Below are 13,273 nucleotides of genomic sequence, written 5' to 3'. Positions count from 1 at the left end.
CTTCTACCGCACATCTGGATCTGGAGTTATGCCTTTTGCTTTTTAACCGATGGTTTACCAGAGCTCGGTGTCGTCAGCGTCTTTTCTATTGAGACATTCCTCTCACAAGGAAGCGACTGTTAATTATTGAAACTGACCGGTACTCAGAATTTGGTCATTATCAGACCAGACCAGATCATAAAACGACACAGATTAGTCGGTTATCTCTGGTTACAGTTATACGGTTAAAATGGCCTTTTTCAAGGAAGCGTATTAAATGTATTTAAATGCTTCACCTGTGGCTGGCGTGTTCAGACAGCACACTGGAACGGGTAAACTGAAAGGAGCTTTCTGCTGAACGCAGTAACAATGACCTGTTTGTGGAAGTGACATCCACCCTTTGTGTCCTAACATTTAGCATTAGCTGGAGAGACCTAGGTAGGTCTACAGTGCAAAGTGGCAGAGTTCCTGCACAGTGGATGTAATACTTGATCCGGTCAGTTTTCTCTCTTCCTGTTTAACGTTGTGGTGAAAATCAATTATTCCCCCATGATTTATTCTTTCCCATTTTGTCCCATTACAGCCACAAACTTCACTGTGGTCAATTTACGTGTCAGCATTTTTCAAAATAGCCAAATTGGATGAAGAGCTCCTCTGAACGTGGATTTTCAAGTCTTGCTACAGTATGAACACTCTGACCCAGGGTCACAGAGAGAAGAGGAGGCCTCGGACACAGACTGGTTGGCCTAAACATAAGAGAGCTGTCGTTGCACTTTGCTCCACTTATGGCATCTACATCAACCAAAACAAACACAAACTAAGTTTAATCTGCATCTGTTTACCCTTTTTTTCTGTCCGGTGACATCTTGCTGTAATGAACATTTTAATAAGCAAGGATTTATGGTTTAACATTTAAGATTTTACATCTTCAATAACTATCTTAAAAATATCTGTCATTGAACGCCTTGTGTTTACCATTTAGAAAACCAAAAAAAGCAAAAAGACAAACAAAAAAACTGAGTAAACGAAAGGACAAGATCATCAAGGTGTCCCTCCATGGAGGGAAGGCTGTACCCAAATCTGGGAGCTCATTAATGGACGCAGTACTTTAAGCACAAAGCCACTGTACACTTTAATTAAATAAAAGTCTACTTTTTGTCGTTTTTGCATGATCATTATGTTGAGACCTCATACAGTGCACAGTATGCAGCCTAGCTGTGGTTTTAAATAAGGCTGAGATGTGCAGCAGGGGAAGGGGGTTGTGAGAGAGTGGGGCCTCCTGCAAGGGGTTGATCAGGGAGCCAGAGACTGGCTTCTCTGTCAAATAAAGATTAGGGCTTTATTTCAGCATCTAATCCCTGCAAATCTCTTGTAGAGGAACTTGGGCAGTGTTCGGTTTTACAACCTGTGTTGTCTCTGTTTAGATGCAGAGTTCCTCGCAGCGCTCTGATCCATCGTTGCTGTTCAATGCCCCGAATGCTGACAGCGTTGTGCTTTTTGTCGTTAATATACCGTTTTTAGCCGCATTGGGATTTTAATGGGATGTTTCTAGTTTTATTTTCTCACATTAACTGATTAAATGTCTCAAGTATTTCCCCCTCAACTATGCAGAACATTCTATTTTTTGAATTATTAATGTGCACATTGAATTATTGAAGGCAGATAATTTCTGATCGGATTAATATTAAATCCTTGTGAAATATTAATGGCTAATGTTAAAAATGATGATCTTACAGAACCATTAATTTAATCATAAACAGACATAGTAGCGGTGGCATGGAGTCAAATACTCCAGGGCTGCTAAAGCCTCTTTTAATGCAGTTTCCCTTGAGGTGGCTGAATATGAAATATTGCAGCAGTCTACTTTGTTCTAGTAATGTCATTGGCCAGTCCTGCCCTCAGGCCGACGACCGTATCACAGCGTGGGAGGTTCGCCAGCATTTGTCTCCAGGTTCCCTTTGTCACCTTGTCCATAGATGACCTGAACTGCGGCCAGGGGGGAAAAAGCTGCTAAGATGTTTTTGGTGTTAATATTGAGTTGGTCCCTTTATCACCTCTGCTGATTGGCAGAGCTCCGCTGGCCGCCACTCCTCCCAAATGTTTGCTGTTAGGGCTGCTGGCTACACACTGGCATGGCTTGTCCTACTCTTTCCCTTTCCTCTTCTAAGTTTAAAACAGGCCAAATTTCACCCTTTGTCCATTTTGATTAGAAATCTTTCAAATCCAATCAGAATTTTGCAGTCAAACTTCAAACTGAATACAAATAAAATTTTGCCAATTCAAATTTATCTTTACAAGCTGGAATAAGGGAAAATTTAAAAGCAGGATTAAAAATTTTCCTTGCCTTCTTTTGCTGTGAGATAAGATAAGATAGGCTTTATTGATCTCACATTGGAGAAATTCACATGTCACATCAGCTCAGTAATCAGTAATAAGAAGAAGAAGGTGTCAAGTAGGACTAGATGCATCAGGTAAATACAGTGTGTCCTCGTTATACCGTGGATCAGAAGAAGTAAATAATAAAAATAAAAATACAAAATAGAAATAAGGCAGAGGATGTGTTATGTACATTCACGGTGATTTATATGCATGTGTATTGACATATATTCAGGTGTAGTAGCAGCAGAAGTCACTTCTTTCAGGACTATTGCACAGCGCTCATAAATTAGTTAGATAAGAAGAAGCTACATTGTGACCTCATACCAGTGCAAAGCAGCTGCTGTAAAAAAAAAAACGCTGTACAATTTTTAAAGTCATTTCAAGCTGTCTTATCCTCTAATCTTAGCAATTAGCATTGTTAGCATTGCTCCCATTTCCAAAACCGTCATCTCTGCATACTTCTTACAAAATGTTGATACTTATCTTAATTTGGGTATTTCCTAAAGACTGCCAACAGTTCCAAATCCAGCATGTTAGAAATGAATAAAACAAAGAAAATTTGCTGTATTCAGCCTTTGAGTGTTCAGTCTTGCTGTTATCTGCTGAAAATGTTGCTCTCTCTTGCAGCCTGAACCACAGACATGCCTTGACACGTCATAGAAAATACATTTTCTGTCATCCGCGGTAGTTGTAGTTGACACAAAGTCAGAGACGACGGCAGGAGGAGCATGATAAAAAAGGATTTTAAGACAAAAAGCCAGCAAAGAGGCATACGACATGGATACAGATTTGTAACAACAGCAGCAGAGGACCTAACAGGTCACTGACCTAACTACTGGGCCAGCTGTGGCTTACTGGGAAGAGTAGTAATCAGGAGGTTTTGGGCTAGATTCCAGCTCACTCATCTAGCACATGTCAATGTGCTGCCAGGCAAGGCACCAACACCAAGTTGCCTACAGATTTGTGTGTATTCAGTGTGTGTATATTTGTGGGTTAGTGAGTCTGGCTGAGTGAAAGTGGCTATTGTGTAAAAACACGTTGAGTAGGCCAATCTGTTTACCGTTGACATTTATTAGAATCTTACATAGGTGAGTTAATGAATGTATGAGGAATAGCTGAGGGAGAGCAGAAAGAGAAAGCATTTAGGAAGGGAGTAGACACTAACATTACCAAAAATGCTAAACTTACCTCACAGACTAAAGTGGCCGACAAAAACTCAAGGTCCAACATGTCATAAAAGTTCCCTTTCCCTCGTCAATAACAACTTCCACACCAAAGAGTGTTATTATCAGCTGACCTGATATGGTGGGTTGACTGACCAAGAAAAAGGTTGGATTTTTTAGATTCCAGCCGGCCGGTAGCTGAACATGACAATGAAGCTAAAATCACTAGATGGTTTCTCTTGCCTCTTACTGTTAAATATTTTCTAAAGTTTAATACATAAATTTCCACTCTATGGTGTGTAATTGCCAGCTTTCCCACTGTGTAAAATGTAAAATGTGTAAATCAGAGTCAAAAGAAGCCGTTATTCTAACGTAACATTAAGCACCTTGGAAATATGGTCACATTAATTATGTTTTTAATGCTAATGCCAGTAAAGAATATAATGACAAAGAGATGAAAGAGACCCTGTTCAAAATCTGATAGCCAGGGAGAAGCAAATAATTTCAAATATTTGATATTTAAATTATTTTCAAATGAACAGAGACATGAGTGAAGCAGTTTCCCCTGGTGATCCTGCGGGCTCCTTTGTTTCCTCCGTGCGTCTCCAGCTCATTAATGTTCTAAGCATGTGAGAAAACCAGACCATACTGTGTAACCCATGGCTGAATGACACCTCAGGCCCGACGCATATGCATATACAGTACACACACACACACACACACACACACACACACACACAAAAAAAACCCTATGCTGTTAAAAGTCCAGGAAGTGATGGCCGTTGAGCTGTCCTGATTAAAATGACAATAGTCTAATTAACTCGACCTCAGTGTCAGTGCACTAAACGGCTGATAGCCCGCCAGTTCCTGTTTCAAAACCCTTTGTCTTCTCATCGTCCAAAAATATGTTGTTTTTTTTTCTTCTAGAAAAATGCCTCAACCCCATTTGACAGGATTTGCTAATGGCAATTATTTCATATAAGCTAATTAAATCTGGGCAAAAAATAGAAAAAGTAAAAATCCTCCTTTACAGTCCTCCAGGGATTTGTCATTTGGACTATATTATCACAAGCTCCTCCAAGCAATGTTAATCATTTAGATTATGTACACTTTTAAAGTGGTGTCTCGGTCTTCAGCCTGATTGCGTTTCAAATGCTTTCAGTGAAACCGTTTTGTCGCTGCTTGGCCTCTGTTGGTCAGCAGGTCAAACGCAACGATAAAGACCCAGATCAAAATTAGTCTACCAGAGCTACCAGGCACACTTTACTGGTGCCCCTACTTATATTTTTTCTATTATTTGATCAACTCAAGTAAAGTGTAGAGAAAAGGAAAAAATGACAACAACCTTTTAAAAAAAAGGAAAACTTTAACGACTGAGGAAGAAACTGCTTTTTGTTCTGTTATCTCTCTGTTGGTGATTAGGGTCTACTGGGAGATAATTACGCTTTAGTGAGGAGTTAATGAAACGAAAACTTCTCTTTTCTTGTGAAAAGGAAGGGCATATCTTTGTACTGGTATCTGCAGACATCTCCCACCCTTGACAAGGCGCACTGAGACTTGGTTTTGTTTTAAGGTTGCAACCCCCCCACCCCCCCACCTCCCACCCTGCTGCCTGTCAGTCTGCAGCTGATATGAGGGATCTGTGAATGAAGCCAGAGTCAATGAGGTCTGTCTCCACTGCACTGTTGCATGTGCCTGTCGGTGAACGTTTGGCATGCTGTAAGACATCAAATGGGAACATCACAACAGGGTCATCAGGGATGTGTGCTAATTTGAATAAAAGAAGAGAAGAAGAAAAAAATCCAGGCCAGAAGAAGAAGGGGAGGAAATTTGACTTAATTCCGAGTGGTACACATATACCGTGCTGGGAGATCAACAAGCGTCCGCTGGCCGTCCAACGACCCTGCTTTGTTGAACATGAAAGGAATGCGCAGATGAGAATTTATTACACAACAACAGGGCAGCCATATGTATCATCTGACTCTGGCGAGTGGAGGTGTTGACCACGGCATTGTCTGGAGGACTGCTGAAGCCGCGCAGCACAAGTGGCGGCCAGAGAGCACAGATTAAGCTGTCCTTGTGGAAGTTCACATCTGGTGTTTGGAGGTGTGCGCGAGGGACAACCCCCCCCCCAGCCCCTTGTCTCCAGTGCCTCCAACAGCACTCTCTCACATTTCATCATCTGTTCTCCAGCGCCAGGGCGCTCTGGCGCAAGTTGGCCGCTCTGGATCCATCTGTTGTTATTATTTTCCACTGATAATTGGGCTGAACAATGGAATGCCTGTGTCCCCCTTGCCTTTGAAACCATACACCCTGTTTATTTTTCAGAGATCTCATTCCTGCTCTTACTCCCTCCCTGTCTCACCCTTGGATTTTCCCCCATCTCTCCCCTCCTGTCAGCTAGTGTCACCTCACCCCTCCTACCCCCACCTCTCCCTTTCCCCTGATCCATCTGAGAGGGTTTCACATGAAAATTACATCTCTGACTGGCCACCTCAGTATGTGTCACTCAGCATCACCTCTAGATTTTCTGGATGGACTCTGTTTCCATTCTCTCCCTTTTGTCAGAATCTGACTGGTAGTATTTTCCACACCACTCTGTACTGCTCTGAATTCCTTACTAAAAAGAAAGAAAGACTGATGAATGAGGAGAGTAAAGCAGAACGTGGATATAAGAAGGTTGTTGAACAATAGATGCTGGTATAAATTTGTTTATCCAGTCTTCTCTCTATGATGTGTTGAGGGGAATGATAAGCAAAACAAGCAGTAGATGTAGTTTATTAAAGGAGGGGGGGGCACCATCTAATAAAAAACCCACACCAAAAATATGACCTACATAAGTTAATTAAATGTTAATATTTAAACTTTTAATTAGTATTTAAGTGGTAATTAAGAAATTAAAACTTCTTTTTTCAACCAGACAATGTCTTAGTCACACTTTTTGGTGGTGCATCCCAGTCTTAATAATGTTTGTTTTGTGTGTGCGTGCATATATATATATATATATATATATATATATATATATATATATATATATATATATATATATATATATATATATATATATATATATATAAAATCAATCGATTAGTGACTTAATATTTTTTTTTTTTTTACTTTTATCTTTTTTATTATACACATATCGTTTCTTTAAGTTAACTGATCTGTGACTTATTATTTATTGATTTGTTTACTTTGATATACCTTTAAAAAGCTGTGAAATAAAAATATTAGAAAGGCTGTGCTTGATGTGATAGAGATTTTTTCAACATCTTAAGTATATATACTTAAAGTATGCATGCATATATATATATATATATATATATATATATATATATATATATATATATATATATATATATATATATATATATATATATATATGCACACACACACACACACACACACACACACACACACACACACATACACATACACACACCTCTACATATAATATGTGAGTATGTATATGAAATTTACCTGATCCGAATTTTAGCACTGTTAGAACCGTACCATTCTACAATTGTGTCGTTTTCACTGTTTTGTACCATATCAAGTTTATTGTTTTTCATAAGAAGGTTGTCAGTAAGAGATCCCAATAGAGAGGTGACTACTTGCACTTTTTTTACTCACCATGTTATAGTTTACAAAGCTTGCATTAATATAATATCACTGACAGTTGAAATAGGCAACTTGACACCTGAAGAAGCATAATAACGTCAGCAATATTTCTGCATGAACACTGACAGTTATGATAATCATTCACATTACCCATATAGCATGTCACAAAAGTGAGAACACACCATTTTTGTGATTTGTTTTATTTATTTTTTTGGTTAATGTTAATTGTTGATTTAGGGTTGTTGATGGACTATAGAGCTGGCAAGAGTCTGGGACACACGCACATAGAAATTAAACAGAAACATTAATAACTACTAACATTTTCAAGAACAGAAAACTAACTAGTAACAGAAACAAGAATCTATAGATAAACAATACTAAAGGTGCAAACAAAAATCGACTGCAGGATCCCCAGGGAGCTACAAGAAGTAATCAAACCCCAGGAGATTCTAACAGTTATTGCTGTTCATGCAACGACACTGAAGATAACACACGTTGATACGATTTAAAGTAGACAGTGTACAGCTTGTCTAAGAGTGGAAATGTGCTGTCCTCGCAAAAAAAAAAAAATGTTCTTTTGGTTTCTCAATATCTCGATATATTGAGCATGACAGAAGACTCTGTAGCATCATCAAATTGACCTGCGCAGTTGTCTTCCCTGAAGGGAAGTCCTCTACTGATGATGCACAAGAAAGCCTGCACTTTGCTGTGATACAAGCTGTATCTTTACTACTTTATATTGTATCAAATTTTCATATCTTAATTGTTGTCCCATGAAATGATAGAATAAAACAAGTACAAACATGTGAGGGGTGTACTCATGTCTGTAAGATACTTCCATATATTCATATATCGTTCAGTATATTTAAACTAATGACAATGACAACGATGATGTAACCTGACTCTCGCCAGATGGATGTCGTTCCACCAAGCTCCACACTGCTCTACACATCCAGTTGGAATTGCTGCACGCACACACACACACACACATACACACACACACACACACACATACACACACACACACACACGCACACACACACACACACACCCCACCCAGAACCCTCAATGTCTAAATGTGAATGGGGACAGAGGTAGAGGCCTACACGATCATGCCCCCCCCCCCCAATTAATTCCCTATATATGTGTTTGTTTATAACATCATAATGTTATTAACACACATAGAAAGTTTCTAAGATGTACAATAAAATTGGGGCCAAGGATGTCACAAGACAGCAGGGCTGGGAAATCCTCCCCGCTCCCCAGTAATGTCCCCACCCCCCAAGGTGTTATCAGTTTAGCTTTTAAACATTTAGCTTTTCAACCAACTTTCTCACTCTTGTTGATAATGTTTATATATAGAGAAGTTTGCTGAAGAGCTAGGCTAACGCTAGCCTATGTTTTAATATGACTCTTTGATAATTTAGCACTTTCCGGCACCGATCTTATCCAGACAAGTTCTCCCTCATAAACTTAGTGCTTTGGCTTTGAATACCTTATTATGTTTATCTTTCAGCTGATGTCTGAACACAGTGCAGAGCAGAAAGGCTACATGCTGAAGCTACAGTTTGTTTGCTATGAATGCAATTTTAAATGATGGAACTTGCCATTAGTAAATTACTTTCTACCACTGTCCTCATGTGAAACAGCTGATATCCAATGTATAACATCAGTCCAAATTTGTCAAAAAAGTGCCTCCACTGAAACCTTATATCACGTCTAGAGAGCTATTTTTATTCATTTTCTTACAAAATAATATTACATGTACAGTTAAGTTAGTAATATTTATAGAAATACTAAGAAAGTAGTGAAAATCCAAAAGGGGGTAAACAAGAATGCATCTCAAAAGTCTTTCAGCCTTAGTTTAGTGGTATTCTTCTCCCTTTATTTTGACTATTTCGTTCTCTTCTGTTTTTGTCTGTGGACATGTTGATGTTCTGTTGGCTCTTTCCTAATTAAAAGAGGCCAAGACAGGTAGGACTCTCAGCAGGCATGTGTTCTGTGCCAGTTTTTTTTTTATTTGCTGAGTGTTTTTGTTTATGCAACGGGGCCTCTTCCTGCATTTTTAATGTTGAGCAAGGCACCGGCTTTTGTTGTGTTTTGACCACATACCTCTAAACTCTCTCGGCACTGCAGTCTGGGCTCAAGTTCTCCCCCCCTTCTCTCTCTCTCTCTCTCTCTCTCTCTCTCTCTCTCTCTCTCTCTCTCTCTCTCTCTCTCACTCTCTCTCTCTCTCTCTCTCTCTCTGTGTCTCATACACATGCACATGTAAAACACACTCAACTATCACACACTACTTCAGCTACTCCATACCTGCCACTTATGACTGCAGCTTTCTCCTCTTCTTCAGAAGTGGATTTCAAACAGTAGGTACTTGTAGGGATTTGAAACAGTCTAAAGTTTGTGAACAGCATGAAAGCCAGCTTCTTGGTAAGTTTAAAGATTTCAGTATCTGTCCCTCCTTTTCTTTTATCCTTTTTCTTCCTCGTAATATGCTGTTTTAAGAGTGTTGGTGAATGTAGGTAGCCTTCTGTACATTACTGAATTGGTTTGTGTTATGTGTGTAGAGAGCAACGAGCTGACTGCCACAATCAGTAGTTGTCCCGCAGGTTGTTTAGAGTGTATGGGATGTATGTATAGGAGTAGTAAGGGTGCCTGCATGTACATAAGAGTGTGAACAAGTTCAAGTGCAGTATGTTCTGTTTTTTCTGTGCTGCTGTGTTAGAGGTGAGATTAAGACACAATGACATTTCCCCCTTGGCTCAACATCCCTCTGTTTTGCAAACTTAAGTGTTTCTTTACCTATGGTAATGATGTCATAGTTGTCATCTTGGTTTAGCCCCGCCTGTTGACCACAGCAGTCAAATCTTGTTCCTCAAATGTTTCCATATATTGTTGTCTTTCTATGTTTGGTGCATTTACGTGGATGATCAGAGTTTCAAGGGGGTGGTGGCACGGTTGGGCTATCCTGATCTTTAAACTGAGATTTATTTTAGTGGCCCTGTTGTTGAAAGTCAAGGGGTATGAGACACACTTCCAAACACACTGTTGTGCCATTACACATGTTTTTAAGTTAGTTATTGTTTATTAGATAACTCTTGTTCTGTTAGGTATTGCCAAGGGAATATCACCCCAAACAGCTGATACTAAGGACAACAGTTGAAAGGGTGATTCAAGCACTGGCATTCTTCTAACAGCAAACTCTGCCCACATATGAAATAAATGAGTGACAACTTCTCTTCAAGTCCAAGAATTTATTAACAAAAATAAATGAACATCCAGAGAACATCACTATAGAATGCTATTTATGTCAATTAACACTATATTTCAATCAACAAATACTATCTACTTGGCTAGTCAAACTTAACTACACTACTAAGCAAAATTAAGATAAAAAGAAGCTAAGGAACTAGGTACACATGAAAGAAACAAAAGGACAACGGCTCATGTGGCCATTAGCTTGATGCGTTAATATTGAAGTTACACAAAACACCATAAAATCAACATTAATATTCACTATCATTGCTGTAATAATGCTCATAGCACTATTGGACGACGGAGCAAGACGAAGACCAACATTAGGTTTAAACGGCGTAGTTACATTTACTAGGGCAGTAGCAGTAAACTATCCGGGAAGCTAGTAGCGGCTAATTCTAGTGGCATGCAGCACTAACTTAAAAAGACTTTTAAGCTATATTTTGTGGTAATGAGTTGGGCGGAAAACACAAACATTAATGTCCTATCCGTGTACAAAACTCTTTTGGAAATAAAGTTTGTTATAATTGTAAAGGACACTCAAAACATATCAGCATAGTATGGTTTTAAAGGAGAAGTCCTGTCAAAATCAGAATTTAAACTGCTGAAAGTACTTTAAATATAAAATTATTATATACTGTTCAATAAATGTTAAGCTTTTTTTAATTAAGAGTCATTTTTATTTGAAGGTCCTTTTATGGGGACCGCCATCTTGGTGAAGAACACTACTGGCACCTCCCAGTTTGTGACGTCAGGTTGCGGGATCGGCTGTAGAGCAAGTCCCAATGCCCTATCTGTCCCCTTGTAAATAAATACCTGTTTTCATGCCAAAATATTTTTTTAACCCCTTAAACAAAGATAGACATAGTATTAAGCATTTAAATTTAAATTAATACTAATTTTACATTTTAGAGACATAAAAAGACAACAAATAAGCATTAAAGTACGGTTTATGGGTTGGGTTCTGCAATGTTATAAGATGAGTATAAAACTCATCTTTAGAACCAATCTCTGCTCAAAATGGTGATCTGCACCGCCTAATCTACTTTCAGCAGTTATCATCAGTTATTGCAACCGTAAACTGCAGAAAATACGGGCAGAGCGGCTCTTTCTGAGTTTACTCTCTGCTCCTGTCAGGATGAGCTGCAGTGTGTTAGGAGGCGGAGGGATATTTCAACGTCACTTAGTTTAGAGCCAAAACAAGCGACTTCACTTTCAGAAACAAGCCCAAAAAAAATCTGCAACCCCACAACTCATGAAATTCACAAGCGACTTTAGAAAAAAGTTGCATAAAATAAGTGAACTTCACAGCAGTGAGCATACTTTCTAAGTGTGTCGCATCCCTCCGCCGCTCTGATCGGTACACACATGTTCTGGCAAATTCTACATTATAAAAAAGACCTACCGAAAATCCTCGCTCTCGTGTCATCTTGAAGACATTCTTCTTCCAAATGTTGGCTACAGACAACGTGTTTTCTCTCTGGCCAGAAGCACGGTGGCAAATCATCTCTCTTCAAGTAGGTAATCCAACAAAAGAACCCGGTGGATCATGAATCGGAAAGGTGAAAAAACTAATATTTTTTCCACTTTTACTCGATGTATTGGAACATCCAGGTGCCATGCACGTGAGCATTGTTGGTTTAACAATAGCTCTCGCAAATTTCAATGGTGAAGTCCTCTGGAAATCCAAAATAGTTGTTTCTGTTCGCAGCTGTGTCCAACAGCTCCTATTGAGTTTGCTTGTAAAGCGCGGAGAACTGCCGTCAGCTCTCCGCGATTCTACGTCACAGGATGTGATGTCAGGCAGCCATTACTGCCCATATTTGGGCAATAATGGCCGCCCCCATACACAGTGATCCAGACGACAATTTATGCTTTTATTTTCTTATTGATTAACGCTAAATTCATTAAATAACCACGAACGTGGTTAGTTATAGCTAATGATCCCCTGATTTTTCCCTGTTGACCGGACTTCCCCTTTAAAGTTGCTAGTGGTAGCTTAACATGTAAGCTCTAGGTATGTTTTACCTCAGTCAAAACAGTAAAAATATATTCAAAGTAAACCATTTAAATTATTAATCCCATCCTGACTTGCCCGATAATTTCTCTACCAAACCTCTGCCTTTGTCTGGTTGTGGCAACAGGGCAGCCAGGGTGAAAGCACTTCGGGTCGGCTGGTCTGTGTATCACGGCCTGCCAGTAGAAAACTGTTCAAGTTGATTCAGGGGGAAACAACCGTCGTTTGGGAACCAGGCCTGGGCGTTCGGCCTGTGGAGCGTGAGGATCTGCAGGGTTTCCTTAGGCTTCCTCTGAGGGCCTGCCCGGTTGCAGGGACGACTTTCAGACTAGCTTTTCTCCTGCAAAAGCTGAGAAAATATTACAAAGAGCCTGTTTCATGGCGGTCGGCTGTTTAAGTTCCGATGTTGGAAAAGGCAGGCTGTACTTAGCTGGATCAGCCTGCATATGTGGCAGGTCTCTGAACTCCATTCAGACACATGTGGCTTTGTCTTTCCAGTGAGGACGACTCTTCACAAGGGCCCACTGACAAAGAGAGTTAGCGTTCCTCTTCGATGCCATTGGCGAACATTGAGCAAAAGAGACTTGATTATTTCATGTAGTCAGTCTTTACACAGTGGGCATCCCACTGTGATGGGGCAGTTCCCTGAAGAGTGAGCCTGCAGCTTCTCACATTTCTTGTGGTTTCCAACTTACAGTCTGATCTTACATTCTGCTTGGCTGAAAGCAGAACAACACTAATCTAAATATTTTGTCATTTATAAAAATTACATTTTGTTCAAAGTTTTATGAAATTGCAATTTTATGATACAGTGACAATAAGTGTTTCACTTCAAATAGATTTCAGTTGATAAATGCAT

The 13,273-nt window shown here is 39.5% G+C and overlaps 1 protein-coding gene across 6 annotated transcripts in view; it reads left to right on the top strand.

The window, feature by feature from the left end:
* Window positions 1-13,273, top strand: part of foxp1b (forkhead box P1b) — a 222,015-nt gene that overhangs the window by 56,558 nt on the left and 152,184 nt on the right. Inside the window, exon 1 of one of the 6 annotated variants that reach the window (XM_036124582.1) lies at window positions 9,554-9,572. The exons of the other annotated variants lie outside the window; for them this stretch is intronic. The gene's annotated coding sequence lies outside the window, so the exon portion shown is untranslated. Of the gene's footprint in view, window positions 1-9,553; window positions 9,573-13,273 lie in introns of those variants that run through there. 6 annotated transcript variants of the gene reach the window in all.

This window comes from Fundulus heteroclitus, chromosome 20 (assembly GCF_011125445.2).
Source record: "Fundulus heteroclitus isolate FHET01 chromosome 20, MU-UCD_Fhet_4.1, whole genome shotgun sequence".
In the NCBI taxonomy this organism is placed as follows: Eukaryota; Metazoa; Chordata; class Actinopteri; order Cyprinodontiformes; family Fundulidae; genus Fundulus; species Fundulus heteroclitus.
This window is presented reverse-complemented; position numbering and strand designations above follow the sequence as displayed.